This window comes from Tachypleus tridentatus, chromosome 3 (genome assembly GCF_004210375.1).
Source record: "Tachypleus tridentatus isolate NWPU-2018 chromosome 3, ASM421037v1, whole genome shotgun sequence".
Taxonomy (NCBI): Eukaryota; Metazoa; Arthropoda; class Merostomata; order Xiphosura; family Limulidae; genus Tachypleus; species Tachypleus tridentatus.
In genome coordinates this window covers 83,975,808-84,000,324 of record NC_134827.1, presented here as the reverse complement: position 1 = coordinate 84,000,324, position 24,517 = coordinate 83,975,808, and the positions used below count along the sequence as shown (strand labels likewise).

The following is a 24,517-nucleotide window of genomic DNA, read 5'->3' as shown; positions in this document are numbered from 1 at the left end:
TATGTAGTGACTGAAATACTTTGATTCTTAAATTTCATGTTCTGTTCTTCCGATGATGATCTTGGCCGTAATCTCAATAATAGATATCTCAAGAGGTTCTACCAGCTTAAGAGGTTTAACTTAGTACGAAATCCAGTTACTTAGCTAACAATATAAAGTAATACTGTGTAAGAAATATTTATATATTGAATATTTTAATCAATATTATTAATGAAACAACATTAATGTTTGTTCATTTTGTTTTGGAGCAAAGCCACATTGGGCAGTTATTTGTTAGTAAGCACAAAGTTACACAAAGTGCTATCTGTGCCCTGCCCACAATAGGTATCGAAACCCGGTTTCTAGCAGTATAAGTCTGCAAACATACTGCCACACCGCAAAGAAATCACATTGGGCTGTTTGCTATATCCATCGTGGGGAGTTTAACATCGGATATTAGCGTTGCAAGTTCGTTTACTTACCACTGTGCACCCGGGGGACCAACATTGAGAAAAGATTAAAATGCACTCTCATCAACTTCCTGTACTTAGAAAAGCCTGTGATAGGTAAGAAAACACTATACTGAAATTATTTTTCAAATAACTATATGCAAATATTTTAATGCTCGATGGTTAGGGCGCTCGATCCGCAATCTGATGGTCCCGTCACACCAAACGTGCTCGCCCTTTCAGCTTTTGGGGTCTTATAATGATGCGGTCAATCCCACTATTACTTAATCAAAGAGTATCCCAAGAGCTGACGATGGGTGGTAATGAGTAGCTGCTTTCCCTCTATTCTAACTGCTAAATTAGGGACAGCTAGCGCAGATAGCCCTCGTGTAACTTTGTGCGAAATTCTAAACAAACCTTTTATATATAGAGAGAGAGATAGTAACGTGTCTTTCAATCGAATGTTTGTTAGCCAATATTAATCACACTGAACATCTTGTGTATACCCGCAGTTCAGTTGCTCTTTTTTTTTATGCTCGTTCAGTTGCGATTTCGAAAACAATCAAACTTATCCAATAACAAATTCCTGAAACAGGTTTAATGATTTCTTTGGGTGTTGTTCTTTACAAATTACCACGATTAAAAACGTTATCTTTCACACACTATCAAACTTCGCACACTTAGAAATATGCCTATACTTTAACACATCGTTTGACGTCAACAATAATGTGTGAGTTTTCAACCACCAAACTAAGGTCTTTTTTTTTTTTTAACAAGCCAATGCTTTTAGGCTTAGTTAAACATTAAAGCATGCATTGAATCTAATAAGAGCCGATAGAAAAGGTGCGGCGTGGCCAGGTGATTAAGGCACTCGACTCGTAAGCTGATAGTCGCGGGTTCCAATCCCCGTCACACCAAACATTCTCGCTCTTTCAGTTGTGGGGGCGTTATAATGTGAGGGTCAAACTCACTATTCATTGGTAAAAGAGTAGCCCAAGAGTTCGCGGTGGTTGGTGATGACTAACTGCCTTCCCTCTAGTCTTACACTGCTAAATTAGGGATGGATAGCGCAGATAGCCCTCGTGTAGTTTGCGCAAAATTCAAACCAAACCCTATAGAAAAACAAAACCAAAAAGAAAACGTGGCCACACTATACACTTATCATACACTTACAATAGTCGTAGCAACTTGAGAGTTTGAAAAGTAGAAGAATAATTGATTAAAGATATTTCGATTTACCTGTCTTTATCGAATCGGTTGGATAAAACAACAGAATAATTGTAGTCCATCTTGTTTTGCAACTAAAATGTAGGACATGCGAATGGAATGTACAGAATCAAAACTAACAACTAAAATATTGAAAGCATGTTATACAGTTTCTGGGTCTTAACGTTTGTAAAGACAAATTTTGTATTAATAGAGACTAACTACCATTTCTCGTTTTAAAGCTTCCTTATATATGGATACAGTCAGGTGACAAATTTCCAGTATATTCTTTACTGATTCATAGTTCTATTGATTAACATAAGCTGTATTTACTTATTTTTGATGAATAAGTAACGTAAACTTTATCTTTGTTGAGTTTTTACTTTCAACATGTAAATTTCCCTTTCTTATCTGATGCTCCACGGTAGCTCAGAGGTAAGCCTGAGGGCTTTTAACACTAAAAAAATTCGAGTTTCGATACTTGCGGTAGTCAGAGTACAAACAGTCCAAAACAAAACAAATAGTACAAACAAAAGCAATAAAAGTAACCCAGATGTATTTAAGAGTGAACAATAATTAGGCTTAGCACTCTCTTTAAGTGGTTAAGCATTTTAAATAATCTTTTGTAGAATGTAGGCGTAAGGTGGAATGTTCCTGTCTTTGAGGTTAACACGTGTAGAAAAGCCTAATTGTGATTGGTGGAGAACGAAATAAGATTAAATTTATCACGAGCGGAACGTATCGTGACGAAAATAAAAGTTTGATTTTATTCGTGGACGCTTTTCCTGCTTTCATTCAATAGAAAACAATATCTTACTTAGCCTAGCCTTCCCACAACGAGTCGGGTTTAGTTAATAGCTACTTCCTCTTATTTAAAAAAATATTCTGTTTTTAGCTGAGTGCATTCTTACTACTAACTTGTACTTTTACCGAACTTGATTTCAACGTCCAGGTTATATCGTTGCTCAAGTCAGTTTTTAAAGCCAGTTTGAAGAATCTCAGTAGGTAGTGATTCAGCCATATTTTTGTTGTTTTAGGCCTGTCTTTTCTGTTCTCTTTATTTTCTAGCTTGTGATGCGTTAATGTTCAGAAAGGTGGTACACATGTTCTGTTGTGTAACATTAGCTATAGAGAAAGGCAGTTGGTAGTTATGAAAAAGTCTGTTATTAGAAGTAAAAAACAATAACAACGAAAACTGAGATGAAGACATTTAACCTCCGATCATAAAATTAACGAATAACCTGGCTTCACAAGCCTTATCGAAAACGTACTTTAGGAAAGGTACATCTAAACTCTGAGCCACAGGAAAGCGTTAGGAAGGGGTCAGAAAAAATACAAAAAAGAAATGCATAGTACTTGTGAGTTATTCAGTATCTGTGGGTCCATTGGGTGGGGGGTCTCAGCTCGAATGCAGAGTGTCTGGAAGGACAAGTCTCATATATGTAGAGGGTAAAACTGTTCCAAGCATTGTGAAAGAGTTCCTGAGTGGAAATGTTCTGCGAAGAATGGTAACACTTAACGTGAACATATTAAGAGAGTGTGACACTTATAAAGTTAGAGACAAAATTACAACTCCAAAGTCTGAAGTTAGATAATGAAACACAGCATGTTTCAATACTGTCTACGACTTGTGGAGTCCTCATGTTTCTAAACAGTCTGCGATTTGTGGAGTCCTCATATGTCTATAATCTCATCAACTGGTGGGGTCCTCATGTTTTGTATTGTCTATGACTTTTGGAGTCCTCCTGTTCCATTATGTTGAGTTTTTGTGTTTCTACTTGTTTGTACGTTTAGTGTAAAAACAAGTAAAATAAAAATTATTGAGATAAATCATTAGTTTTTTATGTAAGATACAAATATTCAACAATTAATTGCAAAGTTAATGGTTTTTGTGTTTAAAATTTATTTGACTCACATATTATTAAATTCGTTAACCCCAAGAAATCTGTGCATAAATAGTTAAGTTTTTGTTTTGTTCTTCTTAAATAATCGAAGAACTATGGGTCACATTTGTACTTCTAGAATTACAACTCGAGATGTTATGAAGGAAAGAACCAGCAACATAATTCAAGACAGCCAGTTTCTCACTGGAAATAAGTAGAATCTATAGCAACATAGAAGATCAAATAGGGCGAATATTTTATTTAACAAGCTGTATATAGATAAAGGATTTGTTTTTTTTATTGACTACAGTTAACCAGTAAAATGCAACGTTAAAACTAGAAGGTTATGGAAGTGGTGTGACGTTGCTAATTTAGTGCAAAGCTACACTGTGGGTTCTCCAGGTTCTGTCATTGAGGGGAATCAGACCTTAGATTTTAGCACTGTTAGTCTGTTAGTTTACTGCTGATCTACTGGAAAAGGTAGGTAGGACGGTCATCAAAAGAATGCAGTCATTAAACCTAAAAAAAAAGGATCAGACAAATAACATTTTCATAAGTAAGGAAAGATTACATATATTTTGTTTTAATACATAGCCGTGGTAATTCACCCATTCTCTTTTCTTTTGACTGAATTTTATACTGGTTGTACGTATATATACTTCACATAAAACATTAACCGCTACTTTCGTTCTCTCCATTTTTCCACGCACTGCACTTCCCCTTGTGTTACTTCTATAATTATAGCTCTCCCATTCTTTGTTAAGGAGTTTAAATAGAAAAAGTAGCAAACTCCAAAAAACATTAAGGTTTTCATTAGTGACTTTCTCACTGCAGGTATTGACATTAGGATTATAATGTTATATACCATCAGACTTACCGTTGTGCCACTGGAGATGTGCCCTAAACCGCAAAGCTGAACTGAGATTAACAGATCCATTTATACCTATGGGAAGCACACAAAATACATCACAGTGGCGCCTCTGGTGGAATAATGTGTCAACTATGGCCCTTCCTTTCTGCATATTCTTTATATCCCTGAGCAAATTTACCTTTTTATGTTATACACTTTATGAAATACGATGCCCTGATCTGCGAAACATTCTTTAAAATCACATTTTATTTTGACAATCTATATGTATAGCAAAAAAGGCCTAGGTCAGTACGAAAAAAAAATCATTGAGAAGATATAATAAAGTAACCAGCAATGACAAACAACAGTTTATTTTAAAATACTGATTTAATGTTGTTTTAAGCACTGTTTGTTGTGTTTTATGGTACAGTCACGTGGAACACAGTAAATAGAACATTTTCTAAATTAAAAAAATAGATATTTCATATTTGCTTCGTTCTACAATAACAAAATGGACTCTGACCAGTAGAAGTGTGGTCTGGCACGACCAGTTGGTTCAGAGCGTTTTACCCGCAATCTGAGGGTCGCGAGTTCGAATCCCCGTCCCACAAAACATGCTCTTTCTTTTAGCCGTGGTGACGTTATAATGTGATGGTCAATTCCACTATTCGTTGGTAAAATAAGAGTAGTCCAAGAGATGGCGATGGGTGATGATGACTAACTGCCTTTCTTCTAGTCTTTCACTGCTAAATGAGGGACTACTAGCGCAGAGCCACCCATTGGAACAACGGTATGTCTTCGGACTCCCACCTCTAGAAAGCGGGTTTCGTTACTGTGGTGGGCATAACACAGATAACCCATTCTGTAGCTTTGTGTCTAATTACAAACAAACAAACTTTATCAGCTAGCGCAGATAGCCCTTGTGTAACTCTGCATGAAATTCACAACAGACCAAACCAGTAACGATTGTACTTTAGTGTATGCCAATCATTGTTTCTACGATATAAACATGTTTCCGTTGATCTATCTCAAACAGAAAGCTGCTACTTATGCCGTACCCATCACATGGACCAAACTCCAAATTTTAACATTAAAATTCCTCAAACTTACTGCTGAACCAATTAGGATCGAATAAATATAAAACATTAAACTTTGATTTCTGTCATTTCAGTGTCCTCCGTTTCGGTGGCACACTTGTAATTTTGAGAACTTATAACGTTACAAAATCATGTTTATTATATACCGATAGCTACAAGATAATCCATCGGGATAACTCAGTGCTTAACTTCAAACAAACAATTTTATTTCTGCTAGTTACAAACACTTCTAAGAAAGTGTAGTTATACCAACGTTGGTTTCTATATTTTAATATAAGCTTATTTATCTATTTATTCGGATATGATTGCTTTCTTGGCCCACGTTACTGCGCAAGTCATCAAGATATTTGTATTATACATATTAAAATATAATACATTTTATGTGTTTGTTTCGTTTTATGGTAAAGCCATTAAGGCTATCTACTGCCGTCCATAATTTTTCTAATCTCGACTAGAAAAATGCAGCTACTATTTTACAAAATAAAACTGGGATTAACTAAAGTTATAATATCCTTAAGACTAAAAAAAGGCAATCATCATCGCTGCCGGGTTTCGGTTCCATAATGTTTAGATGATAGAGTAAAACGTTTTCTTTCTGCGGAGTAACTTACATGAGTGGGGCCCGGCATGGCCAGGTGGTTAGAGCGCTTAGCTCGTTAGCTGAGTGTCGAGGGCTCGAATTGTTTGCACACCAAACATGCTCGCCCTATCAGCCGCGGGGGCTTTATAATTTTACGGTCAATCCCACTATTTGTTGGTAAAAGAGCAGCTCATGTCCTACACTGTTGACTTAGGGATAGGTATCGCAAATAGCCCTCGTGTAGCTTTGGGCGAAATCCAAAAACAAACAATCCATTTTGAGTGGAAATCGTGATTAAAGCGAAAACATTGAGCTGGTGAATCGATTTTGAATGATACTGTGACACGTTAGTATTATGATTGTTTTTGAATTTCGCGCAAAGCTATTCAAGGGCTATCTGCGCTAGCCATCCCTAATTTAGCAGCGTAAGACTAGAGGGAAGGAAACTAGTCATTACCATCCATCGCCAGCTCCTGGGCTACTCTTTTACTAACGAACAGTGGGATTGACCGTTAATTTATAACGCCCTCACGGCTGAAAAGGCAAGCACGTTTGGTGCGACGGGGATGCGAAGCCGCGACCCTCAGATTACGAGTCGCACACCTTAACCCACCAGGCCATGCCGGGCCAAATTGTATCTTCCCATGCTGGGAACCCGGGCCTCCTGGGTGTAGTATTATGAAACCATCCTGTTGTACTTTAAATGAGAGTTTTCTAGGTAGCTTTACTACTATTCCAGATCGAATCAGTAAGCCTATTACATAGGCCTACGAATTTAAACTTCGTAAATGTTGGTTTGTTTTAAATAATGGATTTTCCATAACTCAGCTACGCAGATTTAGAATCTAATATCCTTTTTACATATATAACGTCAGGATTTTTAACAAATCTGGAATAAAAAAACTTACTTAGATCAGTTTATTGTTTCCTATACCACAATGAACATTTTGTATTATTATCTTTGTTAACAAAAATACAAACAAACTGAAGAAAATGGAAGAACGTTACTGTGAAATATGTATCCTCATTCAACCTGATTTTTGTTGTGTGAAATCTACGTCTTTTAGTCTCAAGAATACGTGTTTGGGTCTTTTTCTTTTATGTATCGCATTATGAGATTTTGTGAAAAATCTGAACGTGATGGAGAAAAATGGATATCGTTTTTATAATTCAGCAATTACTTCAAAACGTGTAAACATTCAAGGGAATAAAGTCCTCACAGACCTCTGTTATTGACGTTTTGTTTAGAAAACTTTAAGGATTGGCTGTCTCTGTAGTTATTATTATTTGATTAAATGTTTTACGTCTTCTCGTTGTCGTGTTGGACGATTTTGACCTTTCTGGTGATACTGACCCAACACAACATGGAAGAGTAAAATTGTCACAAGTATAGTTCTCTGCATCCTATTAATTTGGTATCGAAGGTGATTAAACTTTCAGGTGAATTCTGGTGGTTTGGTTTTGTAATTGTTTTGGTTTTTTGTAGTTGTTTTAGTTTTGTAGTTGTTTTGGTCTTACTTCCAAGGTCGAAACATTTTTATACCTTTCTTTATTCAAAGTTCTATTCATTTTGATACCCGTGGTGAGCAGAGTATAAAAAGCCACCTGTGTGGCTAGTCCTAAATCACAGACAAAACAAACAAAAACTTTGTGTCTCTACAAAAATTACTTCAAATCATTTCAATTTTCTGTTTAGCGCCCCATTCCCCCAAGTGGCACAGCAATAAATCTGAAGAGTTATAGTTCTAAATATTGGGTTTCAGTTGATGAGACGGTAAAGTAAGTCTTTATTTAGGGAGCATCTGGCAACACACACCAGAGTTGTTTCTTTGATCACAAGATTTGCTCGATGTACCAAAACGTAAAGATCCATTAGCTGCTCATGCTCCTTTCTCCTAGCATAACCTCGAGCTGAGCAAAAATAGTCAAATTATGTACGTAAACACGACGTAGTTTTAAAAATCTTCCTACACAAATTTTTATACCGTTCACTAAATTAGCAACAAGAAAGAAAATGTACTCGGAAAAGTCAATGGTCCACCAGAAGCTTGGCTGCGCGCGGTCAGGTACTTGTCTTTATGCAGATAATAGTCCAATTTGAATGAGAATCACATACTTTGAGACGTGATCCGAACCACTGTGTGTTGACAAAAAGAGAATGTGTTGTGCGTTTAAAATAGGCCCTCGGTAAGCACTTGTTCAATAGTCTTAAGTGCAACAAGCGAACTGGCTTGACGTCTTGTAAGTATGCCTATTGCGTGCGGAGTCCCAGAAAGACAACATTATCTGTTCCCCCTTTTTCACTTGGTTCATGCAAGGATTCTTGCTACCTGGAATTAAAAAACAACAACAAATTACTATGAAAGAAAGATCAATCTTATAAACGATCTCTTCTTAAACTCTATATTATCTAGATTGTTCTGCCTTTTATTTTTAATTATTAAATTTAAACTAAGATATGACTGAATGTATACCTTGCACAACTGACAGTTTCCTCTAGTGTTCTCTGTCTGGATTATGTTTCTTTCAGGAATACACACGAGATAATTCGTTTGCGATAAATAATTGATTCGCATTGTCTCAGCCGCCCTCCAGAAACACATCGGAAATCCCGCGGCATTAATACAACGCAAAAAAAAAAATCGAAACACATAGTGGGCAGAGCATAGATAGCCCATGGTAAGTTTTGCGCTTAACTGCAGACAAGCATACACATCTTCCATTATCATCTCTGTATTGTATAGGGAATGTAAAATATTGTTAGTATGACCAATAACACCGCTGCCCTTCATCTTATATTAATTTATTTTAGGCCCAGCATGGCCAGGTGGTTAAGGCACTCGACTCGTAATCTGAGGATCGCGGGTTCGAATCACCATCACACCAAACGTGCTCGCCATTTCAGCTGTTGGGGCATTATAATGTGGCAGTCAATTCCACTATTACTTGATCAAAGAGTATTCCAAGAGTTTCCGGTGGGCGGTGATGACTAGCTGCCATCTCTGTAGTCTTACACTGCTAAATTAGGGACTGCTATCGCAGATAGCCCTCACGTAGTTTTGCGCGAAATTCAAAACAAACCAACGTACATAGGAGTTGAAGTAGTATTTGAAAAAGTGCAAAAAAGAACATAAAAATCGAAAAACGTAAAATACAAAACTGAACATTTTTATGTAATTCCATAGCACTATTATATTTATATAGTTTCAATTCGTAAAACCAAATGTTTGAATAAGTGAAGGCCCGACATGGCCAGGTAGTTAAGGTACTCGACTCGTAATCTGAAGATCGCTGGTTCGAATCCCCATCGCACCAAACATGCCCTTTCAACCATGGGAGCGTTATAATGTGACGGTCAGTCTCATATTTGTTGGTGAAAGAGTAGCCCAAGAATTGACAGTGGGTGGTGATGATTAGCTGCCTTCCCTCTAGTCTTACCCTGCTAAATTAGGGACGGCTAGCGTAGATAGCCCTCGTTAAGCTTTGCGCGAAATTCATAACAACCATTCATTTATTATTTAAGTTCCAACCAATGGGAAAGTGCTGTCACTATTTTACAGTATTATTTGCTGTTACTAGAAATTACAATTAAATGATAAACTCTGCCTCGGTTTTGCTCTAATGTATGTGTTGCATTTTGTAAGTTCCAGTTCGCGAACGATTAGTTATTTTAGCTGGTTCATACAGTTTTCTTTTATTTAGTTCTTGGTAATTATATTGTTCCAGATTTGGAATGTAGGTTATTTACCAGCGATTGTCCCTTTCTTTGTTGAGATATTTAGCGGTTTATAGAAGACTAGCTGTAGTTGTTTTTTTTTTAATACTTAAGTATAAAAGATTGAAATCTATAATACCACACGATGACGTTTGTCTCTGTCTGGTTTAACATTTTTTATTGTATTCAAACTTTTCACTTGGTTTTAATTTTGTCCAGGATTATTTTCGATGCATGCACTGTTGTATCTTTTGCACCTAAGAACAGATCTAACATCACTTAACTTCCATAATTTCAGTTACAAACGAAACACATTTGATGTAACAGATACAATCAACTCAAATTGTTACTATTTTGATCATTGGCAATAGTATTGTTGTAATCTTTAGCTTTCTGTTATTCGCTGAACGGCTACTGTTAGTTAATCAGTAGAAAAACAGATGCCTGTTTATCAAAGTTTAACGTACTGTAGTATATAAAAGAAACAGAGAGTAACAGGTATTAGTTCGAAGTAATGGCTCTTGAAGAAAAAATTTAGAACTGTTAGAATTTAACCAATCATCCTTGTTGATGTTAACAAGTGAGAACATTGTTATAAATTATAGGAAACTAATTATTGATAGAAGTAAATAACAGTATGCTCACCACGTTGACTGTTTACTCTTATGAAGTATATTTGTTGTTAATAAAACAAATGACAACATTATTAAGTTATAAATTGTAGGAAGTTAATTATCTCTGAAGTGTTTAGTAAGTCTTTCTAAGATATAGTTATTAAAATATCATTTTTTCAATTGTAAAATACACGTAATTAACCATTAGTTATAAATCATTTAGTAAAATAAAAAAGCGACATATTTTGCAGGCAGATATCGATAAGACTTCAAATGAGAGTTCTTGTGAGAATTACCTACATTTGGTGCCTACACTGGTTCGGCATGGCCAGGTGGGTTAAGGCGTTCGACTCGTAATCCGAGGGTTGCGGGTTCGAATCCCGGTCACACAAAACCTGCTCGCCATTCACCCGTGGGGGCGTTATAATGTAACGGTCAATCCCACTATTCGTTGGTAAAAGAGTAGCCCAAGAGTTGGCGGTGGGTGGTGATAACTAGCTGTCTTCCCTCTAGTCTTACACTACTAAATTAGGGACGGCTAGAGCAGATAGCCCTTGAGTAGCTTTGCGCGAAGTTCAAAACGCAAAACAAATAATGCCTGCTTTAAAACTTGGACATGAGTTTTCCACATTTAGGTTTGTTCAATCATCCCCCTCTCCTCAATAAAAAGCAACAAAAATATATTAATTTAGCATTTTACAATATGGGAGATGTACGACTGGTTGTTCATAGTTTGGTCAGTAAGTTAAGTTTGTCATGCGCAGTGACTGATTATATACTTCTCGTTGTGCAACTGGTGATAACGTGCATCAAATATCAAATAAAATTAGACTCGAAGTGCCCTCTCTGTTGTTGTTTCGGTTAAAGTTGACGAACTAGTTTTAATAAAAAACACAAAATATGTTTGAAATTCAATGTAAGTTTTATTATCCTACCATTACTGTATGAAGTCAAAACTGTTCCGTCAAGTTTAGTACGTTATTCACGGACATTTTACATATCTGATAGTGAGTGATAGTCAAGAGACAGTTTTACTGACACCTTCGTTTGTTTTCACAAAGTTTCATTACAGATAAGCTTTTATTTTCAAGAGACAGATTGATAAGTTAAATTTCCTGAATAGTTTGTTGTTTTATTTATTTAGAACAACTTGCGTGCGTAAAAAGAAGAAAAAATCGAGTAACACGGAAACGCCAATTATCTTTACACGTTGGATTGGACTGACAACAGTGTAGGCTGTGATTTTTATATACGTCCAAAGTGGAGTTCCGTGCGCTTGGAGTTTGTTTTTAATAAAACAACTAACGGTTTGAATAATCATCACATATCACGAAATGAAAGTGTGAGAGAAATAACTGTTTCTAAATTCAATATTTAAACAAAGCTAATCGTACTGTCTTTTAAAAAAAATATCTGTGATTTCTGTTGGCGCGTCTCTGCAGATGCGTGTCGTATCTCCAGAGGCGATACGTTTAGGTTTGTTTGTTTTGAATTTCGCGCAGAGCTACGCGAGTACTATCTTTGGTAGTCGTTTTTAATTTAACAGATAGACTAGACTCTAGAGGGAATGCAACTACTCAATACCACCCACCGCCAATTCTTGGGTTACTCTCTTACCAACGAGTTATAATGCCTCCACGGCTCAAAAGGCGAGCGTGTGCGGTGACGAAGATTCGAACTCGCGAGTCGAGCGCGACGTGTTTACGATTCACTTCCGACCGTTCGACGATGTAATGCCGTTGTTGATGATTGCTGAGCATTTTTGTAAATAACCGCTTTCTAGGAGAAATATTCACAGGTCTAGACTATCGTCGACATTCAAGTAAAATAAGGACAAACATTTCGAAGAAAGGAACCTTCAGCCCTCTCTGTGGGCGTAAAAATACATTTGCTGCAGAGTTTTCGGGATAGGAACGGGTTTGGAAACCACACCTTATTTCAATCCAAAGCAACGCCCTCAGTTCGTAAAAATTGAGGCATGGTTACATAAGCGATATTTCAAAATCAACAGGTGTCATAAACTTATAAATAAAGTGACAGATAAAGATGGGATTAACAGAATCCTTCGCAACTACGGGTCTGCTGATGCAGTCCCAGTATCTCTTATGCCGTTTTGTAAATCAATACACTAAACTTGATTTTGTCCATCTCTGGGGGCGCTAACTAATTGCACAATGAGATCTTTCTGATATCTTGAGGGAAATTGACACATAAAGACTGAAATATTTTATTTTACTGTGTGTTAATATATAGCGAAATGTAAGTGGAGAAAATTTCCACAAACATTTATATTCAGATGCCTCGCGCGGGAATTTTAAAAGAAGTAGTCTGTATCAGGTCATCCCATAAGTAATGTCCGAAAATTTAATACAGAAGTGCATCATCATTTCTTTGTAGAAGGCTTTAATGACTAAAATATGTAGTAGGATGTGTATAAAAATGTTCAGACAAATAAAAGAAACTAACCCAACTCTACTTTTTTTGATCATTAATCAAATAAACCCTTATGAAGATGGATGTATCTGAGGAGCACATTTGGCATATAATGCTTTATGAGTTTAAAAAAGGCAATAGAGCAGCAGAAATTACACGAAACATTCAAGGCGTTTATGGTGCAGAGTCTCTCAATGAAAGAAAATGTCGAAGGTGGTTTCAGAAGCTCAGATCAGGTGACTACAGCTTAAGTAATGTGACATGTTCAGGTCGTCCTGTTCAGTTTAATGATGACTTGCCGCTGACTGCACTTGATAAAGATTGTGCTGTAACAGTTGAAGAACTAGCACAGAAGGTTAAATTCAATCCATTCAACAGTTCACCGTCATCTCCAACAGCTTGGAAAGGTGTTACAATTTAGAAAATGGGTCTTCCATAGTGTGTCAGAAGCCAATCTTCGAACAAGAGTGGACGTTTGCACTTCTCTGCACTCTCATGAACGTAATTCACCTTATTTGGACAGGTTAGTGACTGCAGGTGAAAAATATATATGTTATAAAAATGTTAATACCGCAGACAATGGCTCAGTGCAGGTAAACTGGCTAAAGCACAGCCCAAAATGGACCTCCACCCTAGGAAAGTCTTGTCAGTGTTTGGTGGGATATTATTGGTGTGATTCACTTTGAGTTGCTGTCACTCAATGTAACGATTGAATCAGACTTCTATTGTCAACAGTTAGAGAGCTTGAATGTTACATTGAAAGAAAAGAGACCTGTTTTGATCAATCGTAAAGGTGTTCCGTTACTCCAGGATAATGCACGGCCCCATCAACATAGGATCCATCTGCAAAGACTCAGGAGCTAGACTGGAATAAACTTCCACATTCTCCTTATTCTCCAGACCTTGCCCCATAAGATTGTCATATATTCTGAAGTTCGTAGAACCATCTTGATGGAAAAGAGTTTTGAACACATGAAGATGTCAAAACTACCCTCTTTACATTCTTTTCCTCCAAACCTCAAGAATTTTATAGAAGTAGCATTCAGAAGCTTGTGAATCATTGGCAGGAAGTAATTAACAATAATGAAACATACATTATTGATTAAATAACATTAAAAGCGTTTGAAATATTTTCTATTTTTCTGAACCTAAAATCGGACATTACTTGTTGGAAGACCTGATATATGTACTAGCAGCTGACATTAAAAAAAAATTCAAACATCCAAACCGCTCTCCACCACACACTTCTAAATGCGTCATTTGAATATTTTAAGGAATACTTACGCAAAAATCAAATGTAACGTGCATTACGTTACTATATCTATCATACACGATTGAATTGAGTCTTAGTACCTGTCATGTGTTGATTGGCTTGGCATGGCCAGATAATTAAGACACTCGGTTCGTTATCTGGATGTCTCTGGTTTCAATCCTTTCAGCCGAGGGCGGCGTTATAATGTAACGGTCAATTCCACTGTTCATTGGTAAAAGAGCTGGCGGTGGGTGGTGATGACTAGCTGCCGTCTCACTCTTCTTACACTGCTAGATTAGGGACGGCTAGCGCAGATAGCCCTCGAGTAGCTTTGCGCGAAATTCAAAAACAAACAAACAAAAAACTATAGGTCTAATAATTAGCCAAATATTGGTAGATTTACATAATATTTCATTTTGTAGTTTATAAAATAGTCTGTTGATAGGGCATTTATGAGAATACATGTAACGTAAACTACCAAGAGAAACAACATTGGTATGTGTGGACTACAAACAACAAGTGTATCCCGCTGGGAATTATGAACGTTGCATATAAATGGACCTGGTCTTGAATGGGATATTGAATAGCACACCGCAAACTGTCGTATTGAACGCTCTTGTTTATGTTAGCGTTTAGCATTCAAACAGTGCACTCATCGCACCAGTGCAGAAGCAGGAGAGGGTCAAGTATGCACCTGACCCTCCAAGGTCCATATGGATCAAAATACCGATGAAGATAATCAACTGATTTAACGAGTTGGCGCAGACTACAAAGGAGGAACCAAACATTTCTAAAGATGTGAGAAAAAAAAGTGGCCTTGCCAACGGTCGCAGACACTTGTTACAATTATTGATAAGAACTTCTGAGCGAAAAGTGAAGACGGTTATTTAGTAACATATTTACCACACTACACTATATCCAGCACGACGAGGCCTCTTGCTTAGTACCAGTGCCATACAAGACGGATGGGATACGAAAGATATTGTAACGCTATTTGTAAGCAATTATATTCACAAAGAAATACTGATTCGATTACGTTGGTGAAGTTTCAACTGTTTTATTTGTCACAACATGACAAATTAAGTTGGTGAAGTTTTATCAGTTTTATTCGTCACAACCAACATGACACGTTAAGTTGGTGGAGTGCAGTGTTTCATCAGTTTTATTTGTCACAACATGTCACATTATGTTGGTGAAATTTAATTAGTTTTATTTGTCGCAACATGACATATTAAGTTGATGAAGTTGCATCAGGTTTATTTGTCACAACATTACACATTAAGTTGGTGAAGTTTCACTAGTTTTATTTGTCACAACGTGACGTATTAAGCTGGTGAAGTGCAACTTTTCATCAGTTGTATTTCTCGCAACATGGCACATTAAAGTGGTGAAGTTTTACTTGTCACAACATGACATATTAAGTTGGTGATGTTTCAATAGTTTTCCTTGTCACAACATGAGATATTAAGTTGAAGTTTTATTTGTCACAACAAGACACATTAAGATTGTGAAGTTTCATTAGTTTTATGTGTAACAACATGACATATTAAGTTGGTGAAGTGCAGCATTTTATCAGTTTTAATTGTCACAACATGACACGTTAAGTTGGTGAAGTTTCATCAGTTTTATTTGTCACAACATGACACGTTAAGTTGGTGGAGTGCAGTGTTTCATCAGATTTATTTGTCACAACATGACACGTTAAGATAGTGAAGTTTCATTAGTTTTATGTGTAACAACATGACATATTAAGTTGGTGAAGTGCAGCATTTTATCAGTTTTAATTGTCACAACATGACACGTTAAGTTGGTGAAGTTTCATCAGTTTTATTTGTCACAACATGACACGTTAAGTTGGTGGAGTGCAGTGTTTCATCAGATTTATTTGTCACAACATGACACGTTAAGTTGGTGGAGTGCAGTGTTTCATCAGTTTTATTTGCCGCAACATGTCACATTAAGTTGGTGAAGTTTCATTAGTTTTATTTGTCACAATACGACACGTTAAGTTATTGAAGTGGAGTGTTTCACCAGTTTTATTTGGCTCATCGTCACTTATTAAGTCGGTGAAGTGCAGTGTTTCATCTTTTGTATTTATCAAAACATGACATATTAAGTTGGTGAAGTGCAATGTTTGATCAGTTGTATTTGTAGCAATATTACAAATTAAAGTGAAGTTTTATTTGTCACAACATGACACATTAAGTTGGCGAAGTTTCATTAGTTTCATTTGCCACAAAATGACATACTAAGTTGGTTAAGTTTCATAAGATTTATTTGTCACAACATCATATATTGGGTTGGTGAAGTGCAGTGTTTCATCAGTTTTATTTGCTACACAATGACACATTAAGTTAATGAAGTTTTATTTGTTATAACATGACATATTAAATAGGTGAAGTGCAATGTTTCATCGGTTGTATATGTCGCAACGTGACACATTACAGTGGTGAAGTTTTATTTGTCATAACATGACATATAAAATTGGTTTTATTAATTTTATTTGTCACAACATAACATATTAAGTAAATGAAGTTTCAATACTTTTACTTGTCACAACATGGCATATTAAGTTTGTGAAGTGCAGTGTTTATCAGTTTTATTTTTCAGAACATGGCAAAATAAGCTCGTGAAATGCAGTTTTTCATCAGTTTTATTTGTCACAATATGCCATACTAAGTTTGTGATGTTTATTAGCTTTATATTGTACCACATGACACTACGTTGATGAAGTTTCATCACTTTTATTTGTCTCATCGTGATACAATAATTTGGTGAAGTGCAGTGTTTCATCAACTTTATTTGTCGCAACATGACACATTAGTTTGGTGAAGTTTTATTAGTTTTATCTGTCACAACGTGACACATTAAGTTGGTGAAGTGCAGTGTTTCATCAGTGTTATTTGTTACATCATGACATAATAAGTTGGTGAAGTTCCATTAGTGTTATTTGTCGCAACATGACACACTAAGTTGGTGAAGTTTAATTAGTTTTATTTCTCACAATATAACACGTTATGTTGTTGAAGTTTCTTTAGAGTAGTCCAAACGTTGGCGGTGGATGGTGATGACTAGCTGCCTTCTCTCTAGTCTTACACTGCTAAAATAGGAATGGCTAGCGCAGATATCCCTCGTTTAGCTTTGCGCGAAATTCAATCCAAACCATATTTTGCCTCTAAACATATAACCTACTGAGACGATTCAAGTAACGTTGCGCATGCGCATATGAGCATATAAATAATTTTGACCTGGTGGTTAGGACGCTGAACTTGTGACATGGGGGTACCCATGGATCTCAATCTCAGTCACTGAAAATGTTCGCTCTTTCAGCCGTTGGGGTATTATAAACTAACGATTAATCGTATTATCCGTTTAAAAAGAGTTGACTGTGGGTAGTGTTCATTAGCTGCTTTCCCTGTTTATCACTGATAAAATAAGAACGGCTAGCGAAGACAGTCTTTCTGTGGCTTTGCATAAAATTCAAAAGCAAATAATAAAAGTAATCAGTTTATTTCCCGCTTTTCATTTATTACTTTCTTCCTTTCAGTTTTCGTCAGTATGGTTTTTGGAGTACTGAAACAGGATTCGCTGATTTTGAAAATTCTAAATTTCATTACACATTAAGTTAGTTAAAACTGTGTGTTAAAACAGTTAGTTGTAAATTGAAACTATAATCGCAACATCGAGTACGTGTTTTTTCATTCCTCCTGTGTGTTAAATGATATTAACTTGAGATTAAAACAAGCCACTTCCATACATCAGAACTAAAACAAATCAAACAGCTTTAAAGTAAACTTACTCATTACATCTTGTTTGCACTTGATGTATCTTACGATTCACGTCCTCTTAAAGAAGTGAGAGTGTGCTATCCTAATTAATTATTTGTGTTGCTGTTTTAGCTCAAAGACACACAACGAGCTTTCACTGCTAGGTCTCCCACAGGAATCGAGCCCCTGATTTTAGTATAATAAATCTTCAGATTTACTTTTCAACCATCAAGAGTGGCGACAACTGTAGGGTCACCTATTTTAACTACCGGAACCGCTATGCAGTCCTATAAGAGACCCCTAACGTTGTAACTTGTACTTCTTGACCTCAGTAAGACGTGCACAAGCTGTGAATTACGAGAAGAATTATACATTCTATGGACTTATAACACAGCATCACTTCAAATACAACAAATAAAAGTGTTTGTTTGTTGTTTTTGAAGTCATGCTGTGTTGTAAATCTACAGAGTGTATGACTAGAGAGAAGACAGCTATTCTTCACCATCCACCGCCAACTCTTGAGGTACTCTTTTACCAACTAATAATGGGATTGACCGTAACTTTATAATGCCCCCACGGCTGAAAGGACGAGCATGTTTTGTGCGACGGGAATTACGAGTCGAGCGCCTTAAACGCCTGGCCATGCTGATCCAAAATATTCGTTATTTTTAATTTTGATTTTATTTACTCTTGAAAGATAACACATTCGGAGATCCTATGTAAGTACATCTAGTTATAATCCAAGTTTTTGGTAAAACTGTTTTTATACTCGTTTCTGTTTCTTATAGCAGTATGGATAATAATACTATCCACATTACAGACCCTTTTGGAATAATGTAATATCAACTTTATCTAGTACATCGCATGCTTTGTGTTGTTTTCTTTTTAGTTTGTTTACTTACTTAAATGTCAGTGGGTCAGCATTAAATCTACGAATTTACATGCCGAGTGAGATTTGGGGCTCGTTTTTCAGTGGTGGACAGAACCCAAATAGACCCTCCTCGCGTGTAGCTTTGCGCTAAAACGATGACAGCATTTATTAAATACAAATAACTGATATCTTAGTCATTCTACAATTAAAAAAAAAAAGCGAATCGAAAGTATACTGTGGACGTTATTTTGCAAATAGAGTATTATAGAATCGAAGAAAGGTTTAAATTTGTGTGATTGAATAATATCTACATCCATTTGTTGGGATTACCGAGTTTTATATATTTTCCTAATTTTACTTAAACATCACTTTCCAGTTGAACGGATTTCAGTGAATATTTTGCAGAGTAACTTGTTGTGAGTAAAAACTGTATCTTCGAAATGTTCTAAGTTATTCCTTAAAATTTGTTCAATTTAGTCGGAGAAAAACGTCACGATGAAAATAATTATTTAATAGAAAAAAAATGGTTTTGATTCCTGTTAACTTGTAGCTAATAACACAGGCCTGCGAAACTTTATTTACTTCAATTTTTACACGTTTTGAAGTAATTCCTGCACGCTGAATTAAAAAAAACGATATCTATTTTTCTCTATCACGTTCAGATTTTTCACAAAATGTTATAATGCAATACATAAAAGGAAAAAGATTCAAACACGTATTCTTGAGACTAAAAGACGTAGATTTCACACAACAAAAATCAGGTTGAATGAGGATACATATTTCACAGTAACGTTATTCCATTTTCTTCAGTTTGTTTGTATTTTTGTTAACAAACGTAATAATACAAAATGTTCATTGTGGTAAGTAAACGAAATAATAAATTGATATATTTGTGTCTATTTTTTCTTATAGCAAAGCCTCATTGGGCTATCTGCTGAGCCCACCGAGGGGAATTGAACCTCTGATTTTAGCGTTGTAAATCCGTAGACTTACCGCTGTACTATCGGGGGGAAAATTGATATAAATAATAGTTTTTGTTTCTCTTCAATTTGCAAACAATCCTTGATAGAGAAACACTAATTACTATTTCCGACATTTGCGTAGCTGAATTATGGAAAATCCCTTATTAAAACCAAACCAATTTTTACGAAGTTTAAATTCACAGTCCTGTGTAATTTATGTTTTAATTCCTGCTAACTAGTAATTAATAATTTTTATCTTTATTCCTAAAAGCTTGTAGTGAAGATTTGTTTCGTTTTTCTTCCTATTAGCTAGTAGTGAATAATTTTCGTTTTACCTATATTTCTAATATTAGCGTCTTATCTTCAATGCTGCTGCAGTCACTATTGAAGTCGTCACCTGTATATATTCATTAGTGCATATTAACGTTTCAGGCCTGGCATAGTCAGGTGGTTAAGGCACTGTACTGGTAATCTGAGGGTCGCGGGCTAGAATCCCCATTACACCAAACATGCTTGCCCTTTCAGCCGTGGGGGTGTTATAATGTAATCGGTCAATCCCACTATTCGTTGGTAAAGAAGTATCCCAAGAGTTGGCGGTGGGTGGTAATGACTATCTGCCTTCTCTCTAGTCTTACACTGCTAAATTAGGGACGTATATCGCAGATAACCGTCGTGTAGCATTGCCTGAAATTCAAAAACGACATTTCAGAGTACGATTACTCTCTTATTTTGTGCTGTCTTATCGTTTACTTGTTGTGCTTAATAATAAAACATGATTTTCATGTATTGTTCTGGGTTCACTTTGCTGATATACAAAAGTATAACAGTCAAAAACCGATCTTTTTAACAGAACGGTGTTATTATAACTCTTTTATCTTCAATTTGAAAATTGGTTATGCGCTTTTCATGGAAATATGATCAGCTTACTGAAACTTACCAATACAGTTTTGAAAGATAAACAGTTGAAGCTATGTTTCTAAACCATGTCATGGTTATTTGTGAACATTTGAAGCTATGTATATCTCCAAACCATGTCGTTGTTATTTTGAGCATTTGAAGCTGTATTTGTCTCTAAACCATTTCGTGGTTATTTGTGAACATTTGAAGCTGTATTTGTCTCTAAACCATATAGTATAGTGGTTATTTGTAAACATTTGGAGCTATGTCTCCAAACCATGCTGTTGTTATTTGTGAACATTTGGAGCTGTGTCTCTAAACCATGTCGTGATTATTTGTGTACATTTGAAGCTATGTCTTAAAACTATGTCGCGTTTCTTTGTGAATTCTCTTTTCTTCGCCAAAACATATAATTTGAGTAAAGTAAAAGAAACTACGCATTTTGACGTAAAAACAAATCTCTAAAAATAACAAGCTACTTTCCTGAGCGATAATGGGTTATTATATTATTTTGGCGGTACAGCTGTATGTTATTCAAAGGCTTAAAATGTCTTTGGTTTTTAATACAAGATTTCACATGAAGTACTCCAAGTTGTGATTAATTTTATCTAACAAATCTTACAATTATGGTTACATTAATGAATAACTTTGCTGAGAACGAGAAAGTACAAAAACAAAGATGAAAATGAACCATTCATCGAACCTTATACTAATTAGTGTACTACATAATTAGTTGAAAATCACGTTTTCGAATTTTTTGGACGAGTATACGAGGTATGCCCAAAAAATACGCGGACTGACGTCATAAAACAAAATGTACTTTATTTAGAAGTTACAGGTCTGGAACCCCTTCAAAGTACTCTGCTCCCCAACGCACACACTTATCCCAACGGTGTTTCCACTTGTTGTAACAGTCCTGGTACGCTTCTTTTGTAATGTCCTCCAGCTCCTTCGTTGCATTTGCCTTAATCTCGGGAATCGTCTCAAATCTTCTTCCTTTCAAGGGTCTTTTGAGTTTGGGGAACAAGAAAAAATCGCAAGGAGCAAGGTCAGGTGCGTAGGGGGGTGGGGAAGAACAGTGATGGAGTGTTTGGCCAAAAACTCACGAGTTGTGAGGGCTGAATTTCGCAGCAACACGGTGCATCTTCAATTTTTCGGTCAAAATCTCGTAACAAGATCCAACTGATATCCCACAGTCTTCAGCAAGCTCCCTGACAGTCAGACGTCGATTTGCCCGCACCAGGGTGTTGATTTTGTCGACGTGTGGGTCGTCAGTTGACGTGGAAGGACGTCCAGGACGCTCATCTTCTTCAATGGACTGTCGATCATCCTTAAAACGTTCATGCCGCTTGAAACATGCCGTACGCTTCAAAGCAACGTCACCGTAAGCCGTGTTAAGCACAGCAAAAGTTTCAGTCGCAGATTTTCCAAGTTTAACACAAAATTTCACAGCAAGTCGTTGCTCCTTCAGGTCATTCATTCTGAAATCCGCCAAACGAAAATATCGCACTTCACTTAAAACCGCGTAGCTAATACACAAATGAAGATATCTGCAATCGGGAAATGGCGTCGTGATCAGCTGATCTGTGCGAACCTAGCGACACCAAGCGGATTCCCCTGGAACCAACTGGAGCCGCGCAATTCAAACAGTCCGCGTATTTTTTGAACAGCTCTCGTACTTATAAAACAGCCTTCCCTCTTTTCAGAAAGAATGGACAGTATACTGCAGTGTAAAGTTTGGATAAACCTGTTTTTGTGAATCAAAATAATATTATTTTTTTCATCACAATAAGAGAGAACCTTCAATATCCATGGTACTTGAAATTCGTTTAGGTATGATCATAGTAAATCTGTCTACGAGACCTTTTTTTATTAAACTTTTTATTAATATATTTTTGTGCGCCAGCACTATCAAGTGTGGACTTTTATTACTCGTCAGGACTGTTACCAGTCCACCTTCAAATTGAAATTATTTTAGGCGGGATTAGACTAAATTAATCTATGAGATTCCATCAGTCGAAAGGGTTTTAGCCTTCTAAGTCCAAACTGTAACTAGGTTTCTAGCTGGTCACGAGATGATGAAGTTTTGAACTAAAACTTTGTGCTTGAAAATCTCAGAACCATTCTATAAGATATTATGCCGCAACTAAAAAGAAAGTAATATGATTCTAATAACTGTTCTTTCACAATAGAAGCAACCAATTTGTTAATAACATTAATTTATTTATTTATTAATGGAAACCTTTAATTAATAAAAACTCTAACGAACATTTCTTTCCTCGTGGCTTTAAACACTAGATAATGCACCAGTAATGTGTGTTATGAAATGTTGTATTTGAAATAAACAAAACTTTTTAAGTAGTTGCGAAGACAAATACGTTTAATTAGGTTAACATAATGTTAATAGTAAATTGTTTTACGAACCGATTTCCTGAATTCTGAAATAAATATGCAGGGTGCCAGAAACATATGGAACCATATGCACTGGAACAAAACTTAGAAAGCGTGTTCCCCGTGCTGTCCTTATAATTATAAACAACTCTGGATTAACAGCACGATTCACTCGTCCTTCCATCTACATTGAAAGTGTTGCATTTCGTGAAACAAATCTATGACTAGTCCTAAAGTAATTATTATTTCAGACTATCTAATCTCTTAATGCTGGGAACTGGTAAGTTTACCAACTTATAACGCAAAATCAGGGCTGCTAATCTCCCCCGTGGTTGACACGGCAGATAGCTCAGTGTGTGGCTTTGTTCTAAAATAAATTAAATTATTCTCTTGAATATTTGTTTCCCTGTGAATATATATGTTTATGAAGAGACACGATTTTTATAATTTTTACCAACATAACTAGTACTATTTTGAAGGACTAAATCTTCATTTATATGCAGAATTTTTGTGTGAAATGATTATTATGTGTGTATGAACGGTAAAGCTGTTAACAGCGTAATTTGTAATTTACTTGATTATTTAACGAACAAAATATCCTTTAGACAAAGCAGCATTTCGCTTACTTTTAGCATTCACGCCCCCTTTAATAAATATGGTTTCTTGCGCGCCACTTGTTTTTTCTTTTTTTTAATGAATGAAAGAATGAGTTAAGTGACAAGATATAATACTCGAATACACATTAAAATATGTATAGATAGATTATTGTTATTTACAAATGGATTCTCAAACTTTTTTCTTAAAGCATACAACAGTAGATAAAGAAGTAAAACAATTATCTCATCTAGTTTCTACCTTTTTACTCAGTTGCTGCTTCTCGTAGCTTGCTAAGCCTTTTAAAATTTCACACATGGAGGATATGAAAGGAAATAATTTTTATAGGTTTTATATATATATCTCAGCAAGTAGAAAAGATGGAAGGTTCTTATTTTATATTCTAGCTTGTCAATATCGGTAATTTGAGTTCCTAATTCTTATGAACTTATAAATTTAATATTTGGACATCATAAATATCTGATATGAATCAGTGCTGCATTTAACATACCACGTTAAGTAAAAAAATCGATTTTTAGATGCATGTTTTCAATATGTACTTTTTATTAAGAAATTGAATAATGTATAATATTAAAATTTGAATTATAAAACACAGTTTGATACCAAACTCGTTGACATAAATTTATAAATAGTAGTTAAATAAAATTGTCGATGCAATGACATGGTCTTTGACCCTTGTGGAGAGGGTTCAATTAATGATAGTGAAATCCTACTATGAGTTCACATTTAATCTGTTAGTTGAAAATTGTGTGGATATTTAATCCTAGTGTAACTTTGCTCGAAGTTCTGAAACAAATAAACAATCAGTAAAGGTTTTCACAGTTGAAAACACGGGGAATGACAACTTGACCTTTTGGCTCAGTTTGTTGTTCTGTCAAAAGCAGTTGCCATAGTTTAAATGCTTAAATATATAAGTTCCTTTAATCAACTGTTGTTATTAGAAAGAATAAAATGAT

General features: G+C 35.8%; 1 protein-coding gene and 1 long non-coding RNA gene across 5 annotated transcripts in view; one reads left to right on the top strand and one right to left on the bottom strand.

Moving 5' to 3' along the window:
• The window catches only part of LOC143247371 (myelin regulatory factor-like), a 351,121-nt gene that overhangs the window by 150,029 nt on the left and 176,575 nt on the right, over positions 1–24,517 (top strand). The window lies entirely within an intron of this gene.
• Positions 7,579–12,341, bottom strand: LOC143247370 (uncharacterized). Its single transcript, XR_013026531.1, has 2 exons — positions 10,674–12,341; positions 7,579–8,374 (listed from the first exon to the last, which is right to left on the bottom strand). It is a non-coding gene; the product is annotated as an uncharacterized LOC143247370 (long non-coding RNA).